This window comes from Diuraphis noxia, unplaced genomic scaffold, assembly GCF_037042655.1.
Source record: "Diuraphis noxia isolate RWA-SAM2 unplaced genomic scaffold, SU_Dnox_SAM2 contig0003, whole genome shotgun sequence".
Taxonomy (NCBI): Eukaryota; Metazoa; Arthropoda; class Insecta; order Hemiptera; family Aphididae; genus Diuraphis; species Diuraphis noxia.
In genome coordinates, this window is record NW_028301713.1 from 48,901,553 (window position 1) to 48,915,151 (window position 13,599).

Below are 13,599 nucleotides of genomic sequence, written 5' to 3' on the forward strand. Positions count from 1 at the left end.
GTTTTATGTTTATTTAACCCTATAATATGTTTAACGTAAATTTAATATACCAATTTAAAATTAACTAACTATATTTATTTTTGTCATATTATTTAGTGCCTTCAAATGTTTTAATTTAACTCATTTATCAGACGAATAACGTTTAACCATTACAAACTAAATAACACTGAGATTATTACACCTGTAATTAGTATATCGATATTTTAAATAAGAGATAATACCTTTAAAAAAATGTTATCGTTACATAGCATAAACCAAAATATTAATTAATATTATCATTAAAAAATATAAGGGATTTAACTATATTTAAATAACCAATACCTACCATTATGTAGGTTTAGAATTATTATACTCATAATTCCATTAAACGCAGTTAATATAATAAAGAATAATAACACGTATTGTATTAGCTTGTAACCATTTAAGGCTGTTTATATTTAAACTTAATATATTAATTTCAAACAACAACAAAATTTAAATTAAAACAACCTAGTGGCTATGATTACTAGGAATATTGTTTTCCTCTCTTGTTAAATTTCGTGATAGATAATAATGACACTTTTGTAATAAATTTATTGTTATGACCATTACTATCTTAAACTGATAATAATACATAATGACAACAATATTGTATTGTTTTCAACTTTTCTTTTGACAAATCTTGAAAGCAGATGGTTGACAAAGATGGCTTAAATTATTGTATTTGATTTAACCGTTCAGAATCTGATGGACTATAATCAATGTAATAAAATAGACGTGCAATCCACGATTTACACTTGGAAAACAAGTCTAATGTATCCAATACAAAGAAACGATAGATACCTCCGCTTGTTCTGTGTACCACAATCGAGTATTATATTGGAAAAGTTGGCTGTAAGGGTAAATTGTAAGAGCGAGATTTAGTTAAAAGTAACGTAGGTACCGAGTGCCTACTGACTTGGAACGATGTTTTGTGATGTCGTGAATGTTCACTTTACATCGAATTCGGTTGATTGTAGTTTTCTAGGGCTAAACTTCCACTCCGCCGGTGGTGCTAAATACCTGATTATCTGAATGTCGGCCAACACTTTTCATCAGCAATCTCATTATAATCTTTTGATTGTTATGTTTTGAATTAAAAATTAAATCTGTAAATTATTCAGCCAATGCCTTATTTATTTTTTAAATGGGTTATGATGAAGTTTTTCAAATTTTAAATAAAAGTAATTTCATTGCATGTTAAGATGAGTTAGTAGTTATATTTGTTGACAAATCGATTTTTGTTTTTTTGTTAATTATTTAAATAGTTACATGGATATTCACGAACTTCTTTGAACTTCAATAAATTTGATAAATTATATAAACAGATATCCAACTCTGATATCTTTATAAAATTTCAGTTATTTTTTCGAAATGTTAATAATACATGCTATACGTTTTTATAAACCAATATAATCTAAAAATTTATGTAGCATGGACATTTTGAAGAATGAAATTATAAATGTATTACTTAAAAACACTACATTATTAAAAAGTCAATCAATAATATCAATATAGTTACCAACTAACTTATATTCAATACATAAATATAAAAAGTATATAGAAATAAAAAAAAAAAAAAAAATGTGGACAATATTTTGATGACCAAGATAATCTGATATTTAGAACCCCATTGTGTATCTAAAATTTCGTATATTCTCGTTCCAATCATATTTTATATTTTATTGAATAGTTATCTTATTTAACTTATAAATTAATTTTAATAAATTAAATGAAGAGTTAATAAGAAATACTAGAAGAAAAAAGTTTATTTTGTCAGTAACAGTAAGTATATTATTGTGAACTTGTTGAACGCCGAGTGACAAAATAACATGTTACTTCAGGTATTATATGGTTAAAAATGTTTTCTTTAAGTCAATATAAGTTTAAATTCAAGTACAAGATGTGGGTTACATTTCAAGAATCATTTACATTGATGTAAGATCAACGAGTCAATTTAAGTGAACTAGAACAATTTGAATTTCATACACATAAACTGGACTGTAAGAAAGTGGTAACCAACATTATTTAAATAAAATCAAATACGAAACACTTTCTAAAGCGTAGATAGCCTCTAGGGGACTATATTCAATCACACAATTTTTACTACCTTAGTGGTAACAAACAATTCTGTTTCAATCTAAAACCACGAGATCTATGACTTGATTACAACTTGTTTTTTATTGAAAAATGTAGTTTTTGATACATATTTATATAATACACATTATATGTGTATTACATATACGTTTAAATAGGTATATATAAAGATAGTATCTACCTATATAGCTAATTGAGACTATATAATAATATGATTGTTTTATAAATAAATAAAATACAAAACAAAATAATTCTTATCTAATTTGTTATTTGTATTATATTATTATCTACATAATAAACTTACCGATAAATATTTTAATTACTTCATCAAAAATTATATTTTTATAGTTTATTTATATTATTGTAACACTGGATTCGCATAGTAATACCTACAGAATATGATATATATATATATATATATATATATATATATAGTAATTAGTAACTTGGTAGCCGAGTGTTAAATACCTAGGCTAACTTGAAGCTTCATATCTCGACAAAATTAAACAAGTCTTAGTTGAACAGATTCAATGAATTAAAATTTACACCATTAACTAGGTACCTCAATACTGATTAAAACGGAATTGTCCTTAGATCTATTTTTGTTAACTATTCGTATGATCAGATAAAACATCCAGTTTCTTTTATATTAATAAGCACTTATTATTATTTATTATATTTTATACAATTACTTATATTTATATGTTGTATTGCTATTATTATTATCTTATTTTTAGAAATACCATTAATATTATTTTATACCCTGTTAAAATAGTAGAAACTCAATAATTAGTAAATATTTATGGATGTTTATAGCCTAGACTCAGAGTATATAAAACATAAATAGTTATTAGTATTTAATTCCTGTCATGATGGTAAACTTCTATGAAGTATAAATATCGCATCTTTGAAGTAAATTGCGATGGTGCAGGTTTGATGCAAAACTAGGTAATCCTGTAAATTTTAATATTAATCATATACTTTTTAGTACTAAAATTCAAGATAAACGAAACACGCTATCATACATAATATAAATAACATACAATATACTTAATCATTAGCGTGAAATATGTAAATCGTATCATGAATTAAATAATTTAAAAATTGTTTGTCTATATTATATAAATATATCCTACCAACATAATTTTTTTAAAAACCAATTTTAACGTTATTGTATATAGATTTTATACGAAGCAGTTAAAGCTATTTTCAAATTTCTTATATAGGTAATTATTTAACATTTAAATAAAAATATCTATGTATATATTTTATAAATAATTTATGAAAAATTTGAATAATTGGATATGGAATGGTATTAAATGAATATCAAATTAAAATAATTTAATAAATTCTGAATAAAAATCTTTTGAAAAATTCTTTATAATATTATTGATTTTAGTCGAATAATTACATTTAATCTTTGCTCATAAGATAATCGTATTTGTAATTTTTATGTTTTATTCTTAAACATGTTAATTACCTCTTCTATCCTGTTTAAAAATATTTTTTCTTACGTTCAGTTGTTTATTTCTTTTAGCTTGATTTTCTTCTTTGTTTTGGTAACCATTTTGTTTCTATTTTGATATTATTAAAACTTAGTAAGTCTTCACAAGTTCAGTGTATTCACTTTATCTCCTGATGTTTATTATTTTTTTATGCACATATACATTTTTGTTCAGTTAAAAATTTGTTGAGATTACACTACTTCTATGACTATTAAGCCTTTTGCATGTTTAACAATATATTTTGGTGTAGATACCTATTAAATTGGTAAAAAATGTATTATCAATGGGGTTTTTCTTCTACACGTTACTCATGTTATTTTAATCTTAATTGTAAATATAAAATTTACGTATTAATTGTAATAAATGTGTACAGATTGTAAATTGTCCTAATAAAAAAAAATACAATACATTTGAATAAATGTACTAGCATAAATAAAAACAAGGTTGTTTGAAAAAAAAAAAAAAAACATTTAAGTTCATCCTATGGTTTTCGGTACTTAAAATATTATTTTCAGTTTTCTAAGTTGCCTTTCAAACGTTGACTATTATATACTATTATATGTATACTATTATATGGGTATTATATACCCATATATTAATTCAGTATTGTTTTCAAATCTAAAATTATGGAACATTAAATATCATATTGAACTGTATATAAAAAAAATAAAAAGTTTAAAAAATGATCGTTTTCACGTGCGTAATCGGTTCTATTCAGAAAACAAAACATGAGATTTACGGCCGTATGCAGTGTTCCCCAGTTACACACTCACACACAATCACTCACATAAACCCACACGAGGGTGGGTGCGTGTGTGTGTGTGTGTGTGTGTGTGTGTGTGTGTGTGTGTGTGTGTGTGTGTCTGTTTGTGTGCGTGTACATAGCAAAAACCGATCTATCTATCTATATCTCTCTCTCTCTCTCTCTCTTTACATACATAACTTTGTGTGTGTGTGTGTGTGTGTGTGTGTGTGTGTGTGTGTATGAGAGTATATATTTATCCAGCACCAGCGCACCTCGAGCTGAGGGTAGTTAACGGTTTCACGTTCACCCGATTCCCGCCGAGTACGCGCGCTCCTATCGCGCCACCGACGACGCCGTTGTCGTCTCGGAGGAAATAGACCAGTGACTAATTCGGAGCCATCGCGGTTTGACTTGGCTACAGTGCTGTTTAACGGCGCAAGTCATCACGATCGTCGTCTTCGTAATTATAATATTACTATAGTCGTGTAACTCCACTCGCAGGTCACCACCGTTTCATACGGTTTCGTGTGCATTACATAAGTATACTATGAATATAATTTATATCATCGGAACTTTGTGGCGTGGATAGACCATCGTGTATATTATTGTATTTTTTAATTTTTAATTTTTTTGAGTATTAATCTAATTTCATTAATTCCTTCCTTTCGATACTGGTGTGCATCGACTGTATTAACTATATTGTGATCCTATAATATTTCATGATTGACCGTCATATCACAGATTAGCTGTCTTTTAAATAACTTAAGTGCCTGAGAATCGAATGCAATTGGTAAGTACCTAACCTAACCATAATTCCACAGAACTTTATATCTATTTTTAAGCAATACTATTATTTAAGTTCATAAATTGAGCCTATAATGTATTATAATTATAGAACACGAGATGTTTAGCATATTTATAGATGTTTTTCCCAACATCAAAATAATATAAATATAGGTAAATAAATATTCGAAATATTTCTTTTTTATTTTAAGATATTATAGAACTATAATTAATAGCAGATATTATCTGACTATGACGAATACCTAAATCACTAAAAAAAAATTAAATAAAAAAGTCCTGTAAAATATCATCGTTGTAGTCCCCTCTAAATTAAGCAGCTGTCGGGTATTAATAATTTAAGGGATATTCAAGCCACGAAGGCACGCGTGACCGTTTAATAAGTGGTGAAAAAATACGTGCGGGGTAACGCATAATATTTTAGATGGAAAAAAATTGACCTGTCTGGCAAGTGATAAGAAAAATCTGAGAAATGTTCAGAATTCTCAACTGATATTATTATATATAAACGTATTATAATATTTTATGGATGCTGTCGTGTTTGTTGATAAATTGTTTCATAACTTTTTAGTGTTTCGGTTTTATTGCGGTTAAACCGACGGTGACGCTACGTACCAACATAGCGGGTAGGTGATTTTAGAACCAGTGTTCGTTCTAACAAACAGGAAGTATAGTCGTTGATTTGATTCCTAGAATATTGTGTTATCCGGCGTTCTCGACAACACGGCAAGTTAGATTTTGGCTGTAGGCGATGGAATCTGTCATCGTAATATCTTTTATACACTACCCACGCAAATAATGCACAACTCCATCAATGAGTAGCTAGGGGTGTCATACATGGGAATTCTCCCGTGAGACGAGGGCGTTTAACAGATTGTTAATATTTTATTATTATTATTTTTTTTTTTATTCGTTCTATAATAAATAAGTACGTTTTTTTTTTTGGTTTATCACGTTAAATTTTTTTTTTAGTATTATTGTATCTCGTAAAAGTAGTTTATTTATAACATTTTCACTACCTACGTTTTTCAAATGTAAATATTTTGAAGGCGCGTTCAATTCACCTATACATATGGATAGGTATATGGCTGTATATTATAATACAGGTTCACAGATTTCCTTGATATTTGTTCAAAAAATTAATACAACATTTTTATTATTGTATTTCAATATAAATAACAATCTTTAGTAATCAGAACATTCATGCATGGCGTATATTCTATATATAAATATATGTATACAAATTATTGCTTGTATATTCCATATTATTGTACTCATTTGTCTCCAATATTAATTATTTTTACATTCAAGTTCTTCGTGATATAAAACAAACAATACAATGTACAAAAGTAAAGCTACAAAAGTTTAATTTCACGTCTGACAATTTCATAATTTACAACAAGTGTTATACTTCTAGAATTAAAATTATATTTCTGGTTATTATTACTCAGATTCAAAACTTTAAATTTCATTTTTAAAGAATAAAAACTTATAATTAAACATAATTAAATATTGTCAAGCATCATATCTGAACTTAAAGTCGAGTGTTGATATAATATATATATATATATATATATATATATATATATATTTTTTTTTTTTTTAATGTACCAAAAAAAGTGTTATAATACCTATCCAAGTAGTATTTATAAGTAACATTTCCACAAAGTGTGTGTACGCATACCACTAAAACTTTTTACAAGTAATAAAACAAATGATAATATATTTATGGACTAAAAAATTCAAAATTAATGGCCATATTTTAACAACAAATTATTAAAAAGTAAACAGAAACCATCAGATAATGGTGTGAATCATCATAAACTTAAAAACAATGATAAATCATTAGCAGAGCTATGTTAAAATCACACTTGCTGAGATTTTTCCCTAGACAAGTATTGGTTATGTTCATTACAATAAGTCATGGCGAATTTGAAGCTAATGAAAAGACTGAAAACCATATCTGCAGAAAATAAGAGAACTAGCTATATTTTATTCATAATCGATATAATAGATACCTATGGGATCGTAAACATTTGAAAGAATTTTTTCTATCCTAATTTTGCCTAGTCATAGAGTTAAAATAATATAAGGAAAATATTAAATTAAAACTAGGATAAAAAAAAAAATCAGAACAACTCGTAGCAGTACAATAGGTACATAATGTTAAATAAGTATTATACAAAAAAATACATTTAGATTATATTATTCATGTAACAGGTACCATGTATTTATTAATAAAATAATATATATATATACTTACAACTATGTAATATTTAAACCATTATTTTCATAGCATTCTTTAATATCTGAAATACACAAATGATGTTCCACTTAAAGCCATGTTATTATAAAACTCAAATTTTAAAAATTGGTTTATTATGTTTTTTAATCATACAATAATACACAAGAAAGTTTTGAATTTTTATACATGAAGCAGTATCAAAAGAATTAATTAATAAATTCGAATATCAAATTAAATTAATTAATGTTAATACAACGGTCATGCATGTTAAATGGGAATATATAATTTTTAAAGATTACAACCATGCCACACAATTTAAACAATTGTTACGAAATCAAAGTTTAATTTACTTTAATAGGTTGTCAGCACTTGACAGACAGTTGGGAATTCTTACTGAAAAGTGACAGCTACTTAAAGTAATTTCCTCATAAAATATTGTGATAAATGCCATATTTTCTTACTGTTACACGCGACGGATCTTCTAAAAACGAGTTAGTCAAAAAACTACTTTTAATATCGTATTTAGTAATTATTATACTTCTCGTAATAAAAAAATATATACCTATTTCATTTTGGATAAATAAGGTTACGGTTACGATTTTGAAAGATACAGTTAAATTATAAGGGACGACGTCATTTAAGATAAATCACAAAACGTTAAAATTGTGCTACATAAGTAAGATATAAATAAAATATAAATAAAAAATACTGTCAAAAACATTTAAAGTTTTTTGTTCATTTAATTTGTAATGCAGAGTGGATACTAACTATTTCGATGTTAATTTTTGACAAAAGCTTCGACATAAATGTGATTTTTAAACCTATGTTAATACTACAGGTACTTGACAAAATTTAATTTCTCATGTGTAAATATTTTTGGAAGATATGTATGCTACTGAAGATAGTAAATAAATAGTATTCTATTATGGTTTATTTCAAAATAAACCCATATTCAGGAGTAAGGTTCTAAGATTAAATCGTACACCAGAATTATTGAGGGCTATTAGAAAATTGTGATTGACAATAAGAATCACAACCTATATAATATATTATCATAACCATTAAATGTTTACAATTTGGGGTAAATACGTAAAAATAACATAGGAATAAAAAAAAACCAACATCCTTCAGTTTCATGAACTAAAATAACATATTATACATGTATATATATATATATATATATATATATATATTTTTTAATGACATGAGTTGGATTCTTTTGTAGAATATATAGTTGTGAAACCGCTGGTGGAATCCTAAGCGAACTGGTATGATCACATTCTGAATGAACGCTGGTGGAGAATAAGTAATGCCCTCCGGACAATAGGGCTTCAATATATATTGTATAATATGAGGTTTTTTTTTATTTTCTTTCGGAATCAAGTGTTCATCTAAAAGGAAAATAAGAAAACTAGCTAACAACGCTAATAACAAATATATATATATATACATAATATATACAGTAAAAGAAAACTGTGTTACCTACAAAATCATTAACACGCATTGGTAGTATCTAATATAACAATAGTACGTATATTATGATCATATTACTATTATATGCTTATCAAAATATCTACTGTATTTACAATTATGATGTATTTTAAAGTAGATTCTACATACGTATATTACATTTATTTTATGTAAGCGTATTATAAATCATTTATAAACAGACCAATTTTAACATATGTGTTTCTTGTTTGGACGGCAGCCTCGCCCACTAAAATTAAAAAAATTCAAACCCTCCAAATCAAATTCCACAGGATTTGCCTAAAAGCTCTTTGGTTTATGGGGAATCGTCGAATACACAACTATACTGGAATATACCTAATAAATATCTGGATTAAAACCTAACTTAAAAACTTTCACGACAAGTTGAAAGACTCGAACGAAAAAAAATCATCAAGGTAACAGTTTAATTTATTTATATAGTATGCTATTGAATTATATAAGCTCGTGTGTTAATATGTTGTATATTATACATATTCTTAAAGGCTATCTACCACTTAATAAATTTAAGTCCAATAGGTTAGGATTGATGATACGTAGTACTGACTGCTTCTAACCTACTAAGTCTATAGATTATTATTATTATTTTTTTTTTAATTGTTTAATTTAATTCGACCAGGAAGGTATTATTTAGTAATGCTCTATCATTTTCTCAGGACTTAGTAAAATCCAGTTTAGGTAGGTTCAATTTATATTATAGTTTGCAACTGTAATATAATATTACTCTCCGTTTTTGAACTTCGTGAGAACGTTAAATAAGGATCGAATCAAAACTATTTCCAGTCGAGTTTTAGAAGTTTGGTTACAACTTTTCGTGACGCCCGCAATTTAGTCATAGATTTTGTAGCCTATATACCCATAATAGAATAAAAAAAATTACAAATAGTTACCTGCTTAAATATGTTTAACCAAGTTTCTATGCTTATATTATTGTAACTTATTGTGAAAAAAAATTGTTTTTATAGGTTGAATGTGACAATATAATGTCAATTATTATGCAGTTCGTTACATGTATTTGATTTTAGTTTAATTTAAGTTCATATAACGTTCATTACCGTAGACGTTGTACGAATCAATTATCATGTACTAATATAATTTTACTTGCAGCTCTGTATGTTATATTAATAAGCGTTGTATATTGTATCACATTTGAAATAGGTCTCATTGAATTAACAAAATAATTCTCAGTAGAAGTAGAGTTCTTTTATCAGAAAAATGAAATATTATATGTTAAAGTGCCTACAATTAGCAATTTATGTTTAAATGGCCTATATTATATTTTTGGAGCATTTATTTTACCTGAAAAAAGTTTTAATAAAAAAATATTTAATATTCCATCATTGTTAAACTGAAAATTCCTTTACATTTCGTGCTGCATTCAGAATTTAAAAATACATTTTACACAAAGAGTTACCTTTCAGAATATATAATAAGAAAACCGTATTTATATAGTAATATTCAAAATGTTCAAAAATATATTAAAAAAAAAAAAAATAATTATTTAGATAATTTTAAATACATATACATTTGGACTTTTTTTGTTATCATAGAAATCGAATTTAGTTTGAACAAATGAAAAAATGTTATTCAATAATTCAAGAGTGCTGTCTAACTATACTTTTTATATCTGAAGCTATAATACAACTGCTAATGGTATTGCTGTATAATATACCCTCGTAAGGATAATCCATTATTGTAAATCTACTATCTATAATAAGCGATTGAGATCGGCCTGTAACTGGGACTTCCGGCAGAAGCTAACCCGTTTCACATACTGCACACGATGCACATATCGCACTCGGAGTGCGTACGGATAGGCGTGTGGGTGCAAAGGGATCACCTTTAGTGTTTATCTTCAGGCTGACATTAATTTCGACGTTGCCTGATAATGAATGACAGCTATTGCTTTTAGCCGGAAACTGGGTAATTAATCATCCGACTATTCGGACCCGATAATTTGGATCCTTTTCGTCAAAACTTGCTACGTGGCAGCTGCATCGGGCGTCAGCGGCATCGTCGTCGACCCAATCGCGTACCACACGGAACACTCTGTCGGCTGTTACGTTCCAATTTTTATTCCATCTGTAGCGCACGCGCGTACACGTCGTATTAAAAACGTGTCCAGGCAGATGGTGCGGGCAATAAATTTCTTGGCCCCGGTGAGTATAAAACCGCTGAAAAACCATTAAAAGTTCAACGGGAGGACTTAAATCACCGCGAACTCTGAAAACCCGTCGACACACGATAACAATTTTGGCCCGACTCCATTGACCACAATACCCACCGACCGACTTGAAACGCTGAAAATATAAATAAATGCCATACATTGCCGAGGTTTTGTTGAAATTGAAAAAATAGTTCGTGTCCACCATTTACCACGCAGATTTATGTCTCTAGGCTAGTGACTAAGTGGATCATATCTACGCAAAGGTTACGTACAAATTACGACATAACATGAACTTTATACTTTGGATAGACGCTTGGCCATAGCGTACTGTTATGTTACACGATTAATATCCCTTTTGTTAACTTTGTGAAAATAAATAGTAACAACAATTATAGTATTACGTATTCTTGGAAATTTTTATTGAACGAATATAACAATTAATATTTATTTTTATTAATGATATATTATATTAATTATGTGCATTGTGTGTGTGACACGAATGACCTTACATAATATGGCTTCAGTTTTTTGTTTCACAAAATAATTTATGTGAAATGAGTGAAGTGGGTACAAAACAGATGAAAGTATTCATTATAAATCAATGTATTTTATATTATTGTTTTTACATTTTAATAAGAAAATAATATAATAGTAATGATTCGTGTTAAAACATTGAAAAAATACAATTAATATTTATGTTTTTTTTTAATTTGTGTTACCTTTCTTACTTATAGGTATAATAATGTACATATTTTTATATTTATAAATAAATATAACCGAGTAAAAGCCATATGGCATTTAAAATTAAATAAATAAATACTATTAAATCAATAAACAATCATGATAAATTTAACACAATATATTAACTTTATTATTGGGCAGATTTTTATGAATGAATAAATTAAAATTATTTAAGAATAATATTTCCTTATTTTTACAACTAACTTGTAGGTATCCTAATAAAAATTTAAAAAAGTTGAAACTGCAATGAATTGCGATGAAAAAAGTTACCAATCTTATTAATTTTATAAATTATTCACCATTAGTAAGCTGAACCAAATTTTTCAACAATGTACACCACTTTAAAATTAAGTTTAATTTTGTCGAAAAAAATATAATTACAATCTATACAATATAGTATCATAAATGAGTTTGATATACCTGATATGAACAGTGAAATAGGAAGGCTTTCAGCAGAGTCACCTGACATGGTAATTAATTTTTTATTTGTGTTTTGTGGTCTTATGCATTCTAAAAATCTCCGAACTATTGTGCTTTTAGTTTTTTGGATATACGTGTGGAAGATAATTTTTGATTAATGGATTGTATAAGGGTGTAGTTTTGAATAGAATTTAGTGTACCTAGTGAGACATTGTCTATATTATTTATTTACAATTCAATATGTATTATACCTGTTTATGGCTATTAAAAATTAAAATTGAAAATAGCATTACACAAATGTATTACTTGAATAATATTAAGCAACTATAAAAAAATAAAATTAAAATTATTTAACTAAACATGTATTAATGATCTAAATAATGATATTATGATGAACAATTTACTTCTAATTGTTGCATCATTTGAATATTTGATATGCTTTTAGAGCATTTTATAAACTTCTATGTATAGAATGATTGTGACTATTAGAGGTAGGAAACGTTATGAGTGGTTACTTCTGCGGTAGCCGGTAGGCAGTTATACTCAAAATGAGATTGACGCGAAGTCGGGAGCGTACTTCGAGCATATTATTATAAATATAATATTTTATAAATTTAATTATTGGACGTTATTAGATTAATAAATATTTAAAGAAAATATTTACCTTTTATTAAATATTATAAGAATCGTATATGTCAATATGTCTGAACTTATTCACGGTCAATGTCATACATTATCAACATGTCAAAAAATGTAAAAAAAACATAGCAAATAAAAATAGATGTATTTGGAGAGTTGGGTGGTTTTGAGATGCCTAAATTATAAATTAAATAACTAGCTTAAATAAATGGAACATTTTTGAAAGAAATTCAATAAAATGTTGAGTTACTTAATAATACTACAAGCTCTGTCACACGTATGACTTAACTGAAAAGAGGTATCTATGTTACGATAAAAGTGCAAATACCGGTTAAACCTAAGATTTACCGGTAAATCCTATGTTTCGCCAACTGCTGTTGGTAAAATCTAGGATACACAACATCGTTTGGTCAAACCCCGATTAGTACAATTTACTTTTAGTTACAATTAGTACCCCGACTTTTACAAACGATATTTGGTAAATCTTAGAATAAACAATCAATGTTAGTAAAAGTCCAACCATTTTTACCAAAGTTATTAATTATTATCTTGATTATCATAATTATTATTATTTAAGTATTGACTTTGGGAATTTTCATTTCGACTTTCCTATACATCATGATAATGGAAGACCTTGACACGTGTTTCTATATACTCATACAATCAAATCACTGTTAATATAATCACAATACAATCAATAAATTAGCCAAAAAGG

The 13,599-nt window shown here is 27.0% G+C and overlaps 1 protein-coding gene across 2 annotated transcripts in view; it reads left to right on the forward strand.

Moving 5' to 3' along the window:
• The first annotated feature begins 4,742 nt into the window (after positions 1-4,742).
• Positions 4,743-13,599, forward strand: part of LOC107164231 (limbic system-associated membrane protein-like) — a 147,634-nt gene continuing 138,777 nt past the window's right edge. Inside the window, exon 1 of one of the 2 annotated variants that reach the window (XM_089224219.1) lies at positions 4,743-5,155. The gene's annotated coding sequence lies outside the window, so the exon portion shown is untranslated. The remainder of the gene's footprint in view (positions 5,156-13,599) is intronic. The other variant, XM_015511974.2, reaches the window with a different exon arrangement.